The sequence below is a fragment of the Cynocephalus volans genome, chromosome 9 (genome assembly GCF_027409185.1).
Source record: "Cynocephalus volans isolate mCynVol1 chromosome 9, mCynVol1.pri, whole genome shotgun sequence".
NCBI lineage: Eukaryota > Metazoa > Chordata > Mammalia > Dermoptera > Cynocephalidae > Cynocephalus > Cynocephalus volans.
The window spans coordinates 31,837,966-31,850,004 of NC_084468.1; positions in this window are offsets into that span (position 1 = coordinate 31,837,966).

Below are 12,039 nucleotides of genomic sequence, written 5' to 3' on the forward strand. Positions count from 1 at the left end.
AGGAAGGTCCTAAGCTCCCAGGGAGTGGTTTGAGACTCAGGAAAGTGGCCTTGAGACCCTGACTCTGAGAAACTGAGTATCTACCTCATTTTGACTAAGAGATTCATAGAGTAAACTAAAAAAGTAGCATTTCTTCATCGTTCAGAAACTTTAGAGATATTTTTAAGTTAATTGTAATAATTATAGTCACTACATTATTAGATTTGAGGAGAGACAATAGCTTGTGTTCTTTTCTTTCCAATACATATTTCTCCATATTGGCTTCTTCTTTATTATAAAAGTTTTTAATAATTTTAAAAGAACATAGAAATTAGACATTTTACCAAAGTAAATGAAAAAGGCAGATAAACAAAATTTTGGTACTCCACCTGCATTTGCATATATTTCATGAAGTTACCCTATGTTTTTGAGCATTCTTTTCCCCCGCTTTGGAAGCAGTGTCTGCTGCTTAAGTAAGGTATGTATATATTGCTGTCACTTGTTTCTTTAAAAAGGTGGTGAGAGCTGTCATGGGCTTCAAAACTGAGCTGCTGTAATTTGTAAGTTATTTCAGCTGCAAGAGAACAGACCACTCTGTCACCTGAGTTAAGAAAAACTACATTAAAGGAAAACTTCTGATGGTGCAAGGGGAAAAAGCTCTGTAACCTTCATGCAATACTGAGCATGTGAACTCATTATTAGGGCAGAGGTGCATTGTTTTATTCAGTGCTCAGATCCATCCCATGAAAAGTCATTATATCTGCATTATATAAAGAAAAGCATTGAAGATCACTCAGAGAAACTGGTATTTTGTGTAAGTCATTAGTCAAGCAGGGGAAGAAGAATCAAACCCAAACCTGTTGGTTCCTCAACTACATATTAGTTTCCATGCCTCCAATATGAGTGACAGAATAGCTGTGATTGGTATAGATCGGTAAAGATAATCAAGATGATTATGTGGCAAGATGATTTAACAACTGAGGAAGCACATTGAAGGAGAGAGAGCAGCTCAGATAATGGGGCTTTTAGTAATGAGTCAGTGCTAGCTGGGCCAGCGGCAGTGCTGGTGCAACGATGCTGAGATACTCACTACCTCCTTCCTTTCTCCCCCATTCCCACTCCCCTCCCCCCATCTCTCTCCCTCCCTTTTCAAATTTATGCCAGCATCTTTGGATTCTCCTAGTGATTCTTTAATGTTAGCATAAATGTTCTCCACGCACATGTAGTTCTATCAATGGAATATACTTTATTTTTTTTAATTGACTCCTGGCCAGGGTCAGTATAACCTCCACTAACTACCTCACGGGTCCTTATTCGCCTCTATTTCTTTTGAAGACTATACAGCTGGGCCATGAGGGTGTCTCAAGGTCATGGATTTGATCTCCCTTGCCTGATTGACCCAACTTCCCTTAAATCTGCTGTCCATCTATTTTATCAGCTTTAAATATGTCATAATAATAACTATTTCACAGAATCATTACAAGAATTAGTGGTAATATTCATTAAAGGAATCCCTCATAATCTATGTTTAATAAAGTGTAACATTTCCATATTTAATCCAGCTTTTCCTATTTACCCATAATTCTTTCTGAGGACTATCAGCTTTTTGAGCCATCATTAAAGACAATGGCAAAACAATAGAATTTTTGCTGAAAAAGAAACGCTTGCCATGCTGACAATATGCTGCCCTTTTATTTCGTACATCGTGCTCATTTTATTTATGCTTTCTGTATTTGGGAGACTTACAGGCATATGGAAATCACTGATCTACTTTATTTGAAAATTAGTTTTGATGTTTTTTATTGTTCTCCCTTAGTGCTAGAATACATAAACAAGTTTATTGTAAGTGTACCCACCTCTTCAACTCTAACTTCACCACATATAAAGAATGAGTACCAAAATCACGATATAGTGCAGTCATTGATGAAATTTAAATTATTTTATTTCTTGTCACATAATGACCCGTCTGTTCTTTTCTCTGCAACATTCATTTTATTTGAAGGAGTTTTGCCTTGCCTGATGCTTTTACAGTGAAGTCTGATGGATTTGGTACAGATTGTCCGAGTCATTTTATCTTTACTTACAAAGGAAGCCTACTGGGTGATGGAATGATGCTTTATGACACTAACAGTGCCCTTTATTTGTAGTTATTAAACACCCAGCAGGTTCCTCACCATACTGACATTTGTTCACCAGTCAAAGCTCCTGTCTGACATGGTCCCACTGTGTAAAGTTCCATTTACTGAAAATGAGAAGTCAGCTTAGATAATTAATAAATGCTCTCAAACAAATGTGAAATTATATATGTGAGAAATAAAATATACAGTCTAAGGACAAACAGCACATGCTCTCTTGCTTGGCATTTTTAAGTTTTTAAAGGCTTACGTGGCTATCTGGGCCTTGTCTTCTTTCCAAAAGAAAAAGCTAAGAAGCCACTCTGAAAAATTCCTAACAGATGATGAGATGGTGAATCTGGATGAGCATAGCAAAGGACTTACACTCACCAGGTTACTAACCTGCAAATTTTACACTGATAAAAAAACTCTACCTCGGACTTGCTCTGCGACTTTAGACACTTTATTTGATCTCTACTCTTAAGTCTGTGAAATGGATATAAAAAATTCATCTAGGCTTTCGCAAAGTGTAGTTAGCAGACCAATGATGGGGCAAGAATTTATTTTAATAGATCTACTGATGGATTTTTTTAAAATTCCATAATTGTTTTTATTTTAATGAGGATTTGAAAAAAATAAAAGTAGCCATATCTATTTTTTCATGGATACCATTTTCCAAGACAACATTAAAGTAAGTACAAATATTAGGACTTCACGAATTTAAAGAAAAATATGAAATAAATAATAATACAGGTAATCTATAGAAATGGAAATATCACTTTATCTGTATATAACAATTTATTATAAAGCATTTGGAAAACTTTCAGGCATGATAAAACTTAGGTGTTATTGTTGCTGTTAGTCTCATTATTGACAGTGGTGCTAGTGGTAGTAGAAATAATAGTAGTAGTAGTAACTGTGGTAGTGAAAATAGCAGTACTGGAAGTAAGACATTGCCTGAAAATCTGCTCCCAGTTATTGTTTCAGTTTTTTGTTTTGTTTTCAATTATTTCTACCCATTTCTTCCTTGGAAAAAAACTCAAAATAATCTTGGAACATCATAACAAAAAATTAAAAGGCTATATTTAACATTAAATTACTTCATATTTGATGACTGCCATTGTTACTTGTATGTGAAATTCCAAGTTACTGGCCCTATACAGCTGCCAACCTATGCTGTCCAGGGGGTTCAAATGGACAGCTACTCACACAGCTAATGCAATGAAACAGAAGAACTAAAATACTAAATAATATGATTCACGCATATAAACCCTTTAGTCCAAAAGTTTTTTGTCATCTATCATTTCATTTGATACTTACAATGATAATGTAGGAAGACAAATAATAATATGCCTACTTAACAAATGAGAAAGAAGAGACCCGGTAACATTAAACGCATGACCAAAATTCACACAAGTTGCACTGGAAAAAGAATTCTCTCTCATTTCAAGAGAAAAACAATACTAGAGTTTATTTTAAATAAAATAAGTAGAAATTTTAGAGAAAAATCATAGAAAGATTTTGCATTTTAAAAGCGATTTTTCCCTTTAAGTTTAATTTATTTGCAAAACAATAAAATTTTATTTTGAAAATAAATGTGTTTTTATAATCATAGAGAAGTCTATGATATAAATCAAGCTAGAGTCTGTTTGAAATTTTTTTTCTTTCAGGGGAAATGAAAAGAAGCAATTCGAATAATAAATCTTATATTTTACAAGACTATAGCAAACACATAAACCCAGACTTCAAATTAAAATTTCATTCAAAAATAATAAGAATTATTTAATTTTATTTAATGAATTAAATTGCATGAAAGTATTTGCATCACAAAGAAATGATTGTTTTCAGCTTTTCCTCTCTTCTACACAATCAGCATATAATCTTTACCCAATTTAACAAATGCAATCATTATTCTATCTCACTTTTCCCCAACTAAGGTGCAGGAATAGTTTGGTTGGTTTAGCTGAGAGTCCAAAAGATTAATTTAAGTATCTAAGAATTCATTCTTCAGAAATAAGTAGTGCCTAGGATTGTTCTATGGCCCTGGTCTGAGTAATAGCCTCCTGTTTAATCTAATTAATTCCTCCAGAACTACCCTTACACCTATTGCTTGGAACACATTCAAGGGAGTGTCCCAAAACTTTCTATTTTGAAGATTATCTATTTTTTACATAGTTGCATTATAGACAAATATATGGATAAATGATAGAAAGATTTTTAAACTACTTAAGTTTTATTACTTCATCTGCCCTGCAAACGTTCACCTTTTCGTATAATATATTTAGGTGATTTTCTTCAGCACATAAAACCAAGGATATCTCCCTTCTATGGAAAGAATCTTGAAATTGCATTCACCTTTTTCATTTTCAAAGCCCGAAAGTCATTAAAACTTGAATATCATTAAGTATTCAAAGAACCTTAAGCAGATGTCATCAATCTATCCTGCTTTAAGGAAGAGTGAAATGAAATTATTGAACACAAAATTTTAACTTCAAAAGGACACATTTATAAGAACTAACTTTTAGGGTGTGATAACAATGTGCTAGACACTATTCCAAGAATTATGCATGAAATAACTCAATACAACAAATTGATAAAATAGGTACTCTACATTTTCTACATCTACATTTTACAGATATGAAAACTAGTACAGTATGGTTAAATAGTTTACCTAATACCACACAATTGTTGAGTGGGAAAGTGTGGTTGGAAGAATAATTACCATCCAGAGATGTCTATATCCTAGTCCCTGGAATCTGTGGATATAGGTTACATAAATGGCAACGGGAATTAAGGTTGTAGATGGAACTGAGGAGGTTAATCTGCTGACTTTAAAATGGGAAGATTATCCTGGATTTTCCAGGTAGACCCAATGTAATCACAAGGATCTGTAAAAGCAGGAACAGGAGGCAGAAGACTAGTCGGCATCAGGAGTGATGCCATGTCAGAAAGACTAAAGCAGCCACTTCACCAGTCATTGCTGGCTTTGAAGATGAAAGGTGGCTATGAGCCAAGAAGTAGACCCTGAAATTGGTTCTCTCAAATATCCTTCAGGGGGGTGCAACCCTGCTAGCACCTTCATTCTAACCCCTGAGACCTGTGTCACACATCTGACCTCCAGCACTGAATGATAATACATTTGTGCTATCTTTAGCCACTAGTATTGTGCTAATTTGATACAGCAACAATAGAAAACCACTACACAAAGTAAGGACCATATTTATTCATTCATTTATGCATAAAATCTTTGCTACAGTCTCATAGAACTCACATTTTGTTGGCGGGGTGGAATTTGAAGTCAGCTAATCAAGTTTCAGAGGCCTCAGGCCATGTTGTCCTTTCTCCAAATAAATGATGGAATGAATATTGCTCTGATCTAAAATTTAAGAGCTGTATTTAAAAATAAAAATATTTGGGGCTTTTTCAAGATGGCGGCGGCTGCGGCGGCTGGCGCAGAATAGCTGAGGTGGAAAAGGCGGCCACTGGGCCTCAGGCAGCCGGGAAACTTGTGGACCTTCCTCTCGCCATCTCTTAAGGGAGGTCTGCTGCTGCTGACCGGTCGTGGGGGGTGACCGCCACTTTGCCCCTGGCAGGAGAGGCTGCCTCATTTACAGGCAACAGCTTTGAAGTGTGGAGCAGGAAAAGAACTGTTTCTTAGCTGCAAAAGCGAGTCTCGAAACAGGGAACACGGCGCCAGGGCTGCTGTGGATGCAGCCAGGATCCCGGAGGCTGGGGCCGCACTGAAGGCGGCCAGCTGCCCTATTCAGGATTCGAGGTTTCAGGCCGGCATTAAAGAAGATTCCTGGGAGCGCCCGAGCCGCGCCACGACTGAACAGCCTGAGGCGGCAGCGGCCGAGAACTGGGAAAGGCGGCAAACCAGAGACAGAGAGCGAGCACCCGACCTGGCACAGCACTGTGAGTGTCCCCTGGCACAGCTCTGTTCGGGGGGTGGATGCCCACGCGGCTCCCGCCTGCACCACCAGGCCACTCACCGCCAGGTGCTGCCTCCATTTTCCCAGGTGCGGGCAGCTCCGCCCTGCTCGGCCATCACTGAGCCCTCCCACTTGCTGGCCTGGCGCCAGGCTTTCCGGAGCCTGCGGACCGGCCTTCGCTCCCACTCCCTCGGTGGTTCTCTGGCGGGGCTGGAGGCGGAGGGCGTCCTGGGCCAGTGTCGGGAGGGCAAGGAAGTACGGGCGGGCCGACTGTCACTCCACCATACCCTGGACTCCGGCCCCAGGTAAACTCCCTGTTACTGGGAGGCAGATACCATCTCTGTGGCCACCAGTTTGGAAAAAAGCCTAACGAATTTCTGGTTGGGAATAGTGTGGTAGGAGAGTTCCCAGGTCCGCTTGAACCTGCTGGAGACCAGGCTGCAGGTGGGCGCTAGACTCAGTTTATACTGGGGGGATACAAAGGTGAACAAGACCCGAGAAAGATCTACATAGTGCTACAAAGGCACCCAGAGAGACCGGTCGTCTGTGCCCAGCAGAAACCTGGTAGACTTCCTGGGCGAGGCGGTGCCGAGCAGGGTCTTGAAGGCCCAGCTGATAGACGAGGGGTGCAGAAGACACGCCCCAGCCCAGCACAGTGCGCACAGAGTGGGGAGACGTGCGGCCAGGGAGGCGGAGACTCGACAAAAACCACACACCCGGTGGGGTCGCTATTGCAAGATCTAACAGCCTGGGCCAGAGCACACGGAACAGGGAGAAGTCCTGCACAGGAAGTGAAAGCTCAACAGAGATCACACACCCTGTGGTACGTGATCCACCAGCCCAGCAGAGTCCAAGCTGACCAGAAAGGTGGCTCCCCAGAGAAGCCCAAGACCCGAGGCAACCACACATACAAGGCACTAGAGGCCAACTGAGCAGTCACGGAGGGAGCCATGCGAAATTGGCAACCACAGCAACACCCTAGTTAGTCATTAGTCTCAAAACGGTGGACTGTGAAACCCCCGGCCACAATGAATAAACACCAAAAAAAAGATACCAGAAATACAAAAAATCGAGAAAGTACACCACCAAAAGTTAATAAATCTCAAACTCTAGATCCTATAGAACAAGAAGCCCTGGAAATGACTGACAAGGAATTTCGAGTGATAATTCTAAGGAAACTGAATGAGATACAAGAAAACTCAGCTAGACATCATGATGAAATGAGGAAAAGTATACAGGATCTGAAAGAGGAAATGTACAAGGAAATCCTTGACCTGAAAAAAAATGTAGCAGAACTTGCTGAACTAAAGAAGTTATTCAACGAAATAAAAAACACAACGGAGAGTTTAACCAGCAGGCTTGTCCAAGTTGAAGAGAGAACCTCTGAACTTGAAGATGGGCTGTTTGAAATAACACAAGCAGACAAAAAGAAAGAAAAAAGAATCAAGGACATTGAAGAAAATCTGAGAGAGATATCAGACAACCATAAGCGATCAAATATCCGAGTCATGGGTATTCCAGAAGGGGAGGAAAATGGAGATTCCATTGAAAACATATTCAACAAAATAGTGGCAGAAAACTTCCCAGGTATAGGAAAAATCACAGATCTTCAGATCCAGGAAGCTCAACGATCTCCAAATGTATTCAACCCAAAAAGACCCTCTCCAAGACATGTCATAGTCAAATTGGCAAAACTCAGAGATAAAGAGAGAATCTTAAAAGCTGCAAGAGAGAAGCGTCAAATCACCTATAAGGGAGCCCCAATCAGGTTAACCTCAGACTTTTCATCACAAACCCTAAAAGCTAGAAAGGAATGGGATGATATTTTCAAAATACTAAAAGACAAAGATTGCCAGCCAAGAATACTCTACCCTGCAAGCCTATCCTTCTGAAATGAGGGGCAAATAGTATATTTCTCAGACAAACAAAAACTGCGGGAGTTCTCTACCACAAGACCACACTTACAAGAAATCCTCAAGGGAGTACTGGGTTTGGTTCCTGAAAAATAACTACCACTGCCATAAAAACCCAAGAAAAATCTAAACCTGCTAGTATAATAAAAATGGCATTCATGAAGAGAAAACAAGCTAACAAAAACACTATCTACAACCTAAGGAACCAACAAACACAGAAAACAAACAGTAAATCAGAAAGCAAGGAACAAAAGACACTTAAGACAACCAAACAACCAATAAAATGCTAGGAATAAATCAACACCTTTCAATAACAACTCTTAATGTAAAAGGCTTAAATTCCCCAATTAAAAGACACAGACTGGCTGACTGGATCAAAAAGCAGGACCCAACTATATGCTGCCTACAAGAGACCCACCTCACCCATAAAGATTCACACAGACTAAGAGTGAAAGGATGGAAAAAGATTTACCATGCAAACAGAAAAGAAAAACGAGCTGGAGTAGCTATTCTTATATCTGACAAAATAGACTTTAAACTAAAAACCATAAAAAGAGACAATGAGGGACACTACTTAATGATAAAAGGACTGATCCATCAAGAAGACATAACAATCATAAATATGTATGCACCCAATGTTGGAGCAGCCAGATTTATAAAACAAACTCTATTAGACCTAAAGAAGGAAATAGACACTAATACCATAATAGCAGGGGACCTGAACACCCCACTGTCAATATTAGACAGATCATCTAGGCAAAGAATCAGTAGAGAAACACAAGATCTAAACAAGACTCTAGACCAATTGGAATTGGCAGATATCTACAGAACATTCCACCCAACAACCTCAGAATATTCATTTTTCTCATCAGCACATGGATCATTCTCCAGGATAGATCACATATTAGGTCACAAATCAAGTCTCAATAAATTCAAAAAAATTGCAATTATCCCATGTATCTTCTCAGACCACAATGGATTAAAACTAGAAATTAACAACAAACGAACCTCTGGAAACTATACAAACACATGGAAATTAAACAGCATTCTACTTAATGACATATGGGTCCAAGAAGAAATCAAGCAGGAAATCAAAAAGTTTATTGAAACTAATGAAAACAATGATACATCATACCAAAACCTGTGGGATACTGCAAAAGCAGTATTGAGGGGAAAATTTATTGCATTAAATGCTCACTTCAGAAGAATAGAAAGATGGCAAGTGAACAAACTAACACTTCACCTTAAAGAACTAGAAAAACAAGAACAATCCAAACCTAAAGTTAGCAGACGGAAAGAAATCATTAAGATCAGAGCAGAACTGAATGAAATTGAAAACCAAAAAACAATCCAAAAGATCAACGAATCAAAAAGTTGGTTTTTTGAAAAGATAAATAAAATTGACAAACCATTAGCATGGCTAACAAAAAAAAGAAGAGAGAAGACTCAAATAACAAAAATTAGAAATGAAAAAGGCGATATTACAACTGATTCATCTGAAATGCAGGGAATCATTCGAGACTACTATAAACAACTATACGCCAAGAAATTTGAAAATCTGGAGGAAATGGATAAATTTCTGGACACACACAAGCTCCCAAAACTGAACCGTGAAGACGTAGAAAATTTGAACAGACCAATAACAATAAACGAGATTGAAGCTGTTATCAGAAGGCTCCCAACAAAGAAAAGCCCAGGACCAGACGGATTCACAGCAGAATTTTACCAAACATTCAAACAGGAATTGACACCGATTCTTTACAAACTATTCCAAAAGATTGAAACGGACGCAAATCTCCCAAACTCATTCTATGAAGCAAACATCATCCTGATACCAAAACCAGGTAAAGATATAACCAAAAAAGAAAACTATAGGCCAATATCCTTGATGAATATAGATGCAAAAATCCTCACTAAATTACTAGCAAACAGAATACAGCAACACATATGTAAAATTATTCATCACGATCAAGTGGGATTCATCCCAGGGATGCAAGGTTGGTTCAACATACGCAAATCAATAAATGTGATACACCATATTAATAAACTCAAACACAAGGACCATATGATCATCTCTATAGATGCTGAAAAAGCATTTGATAAAGTTCAGCACTCATTCATGACAAAGACCCTCTATAAGTTAGGTATAGAGGGAAAGTATCTCAACATAATTAAAGCCATATATGCCAAACCCACTGCCAATATCATCCTGAATGGGGAAAAGCTGAAAGCTTTTCCTTTAAGAACAGGAACTAGACAAGGATGCCCACTCTCACCACTCCTATTCAACATAGTGTTGGAAGTACTAGCCAGAGCAATCAGAGAAGAGAAGGAAATAAAGGGCATCCAGATTGGAAAAGATGAAGTCAAACTGTCCCTGTTTGCAGATGACATGATCCTATATATCGAACAGCCTAAAACCTCTACAAAAAAACTGTTGGAATTGATAAATGATTTCAGCACAGTAGCAGGATACAAAATCAACACACAAAAATCAGTAGCATTTCTTTTCTCCAATAGTGAACATGCAGAAAGAGAAATCAAGAAAGCCTGCCCATTTACAATAGCCACCAAAAAAATAAATACTTAGGAATTGAGTTAACCAAGGAGGTGAAAAATCTCTATAATGAGAACTACAAACCACTGCTGAGAGAAATTAGAGAGGATACAAGAAGATGGAAAGATATCCCATGCTCTTGGATTGGAAGAATCAACATAGTGAAAATGTCCATACTACCCAAAGTGATATACAAATTCAATGCAATCCCCATCAAAATTCCAAAGACATTTTTCTCAGAAATGGAAAAAACTATCCAGACATTTACATGGAACAATAAAAGACCACGCATAGCCAAAGCAATGCTGAGCAAAAAAAATAAAGCTGGAGGCATAACACTACCTGACTTTAAGCTATACTACAAAGCTATAATAACCAAAACAGTATGGTACTGGCATAAAAACAGACACACTGACCAATGGAATAGAATAGAGAATCCAGAAATCAACCCACACACTTACTGTCAGCTGATCTTTGACAAAGGCACCAAGCCTATTCACTGGGGAAGGGACTGCCTCTTCAGCAAATGGTGCTGGGACAACGGGATATCCATATGCAGGAGAATGAAACTAGATCCATACCTCTCGCCATATACTAAAATCAACTCAAAATGGATTAAGGATTTAAATATACACCCTGAAACAATAAAACTTCTTAAAGAAAACATAGGAGAAACACTTCAGGAAATAGGACTGGGCACAGACTTCATGAATACGACCCCAAAAGCACGGGCAACCAAAGGAAAAATAAACAAATGGGATTATATCAAACTAAAAAGCTTCTGCACAGCAAAAGAAACAATTAAAAGAGTTAAAAGACAACCAACAGAGTGGGAGAAAATATTTGCAAAATATATATCTGACAAAGGATTAATATCCAGAATATATAAGGAACTCGAACAACTTTACAAGAAAAAAACAAGCAACCCAATTAAAAAATGGGCAAAAGAGCTAAGTAGGCATTTCTCTAAGGAAGATATACAAATGGACAACAGACATATGAAAAAATGCTCAACATCACTCAGCATCCGGGAAATGCAAATCAAAACCACATTGAGATACCACCTAACCCCACTTAGGATGGCTAAAATCCAAAAGACTATGAACGATAAATGCTGGCGAGGCTGCGGAGAAAAAGGAACTCTCATACATTGTTGGTGGGACTGCAAAATGGTGCAGCCTCTATGGAAAATGGTATGGCGGTTCCTCAAACAATTGCAGATAGATCTACCATACGACTCAGCTATCCCACTGTTGGGAATATACCCAGAGGAATGGAAATCATCAAGTCGAAGGTATACCTGTTTCCCAATGTTCATCGCAGCCCTCTTTACAATAGCCAAGAGTTGGAACCAGCCCAAATGCCCATCATCGGATGAGTGGATACGGAAAATGTGGTACATCTACACAATGGAATACTACTCAGCTATAAAAACGAATGAAATACTGCCATTTGCAACAACATGGATGGACCTTGAGAGAATTATATTAAGTGAAACAAGTCAGGCACAGAAAGAGAAATACCACATGTTCTCACTTATTGGT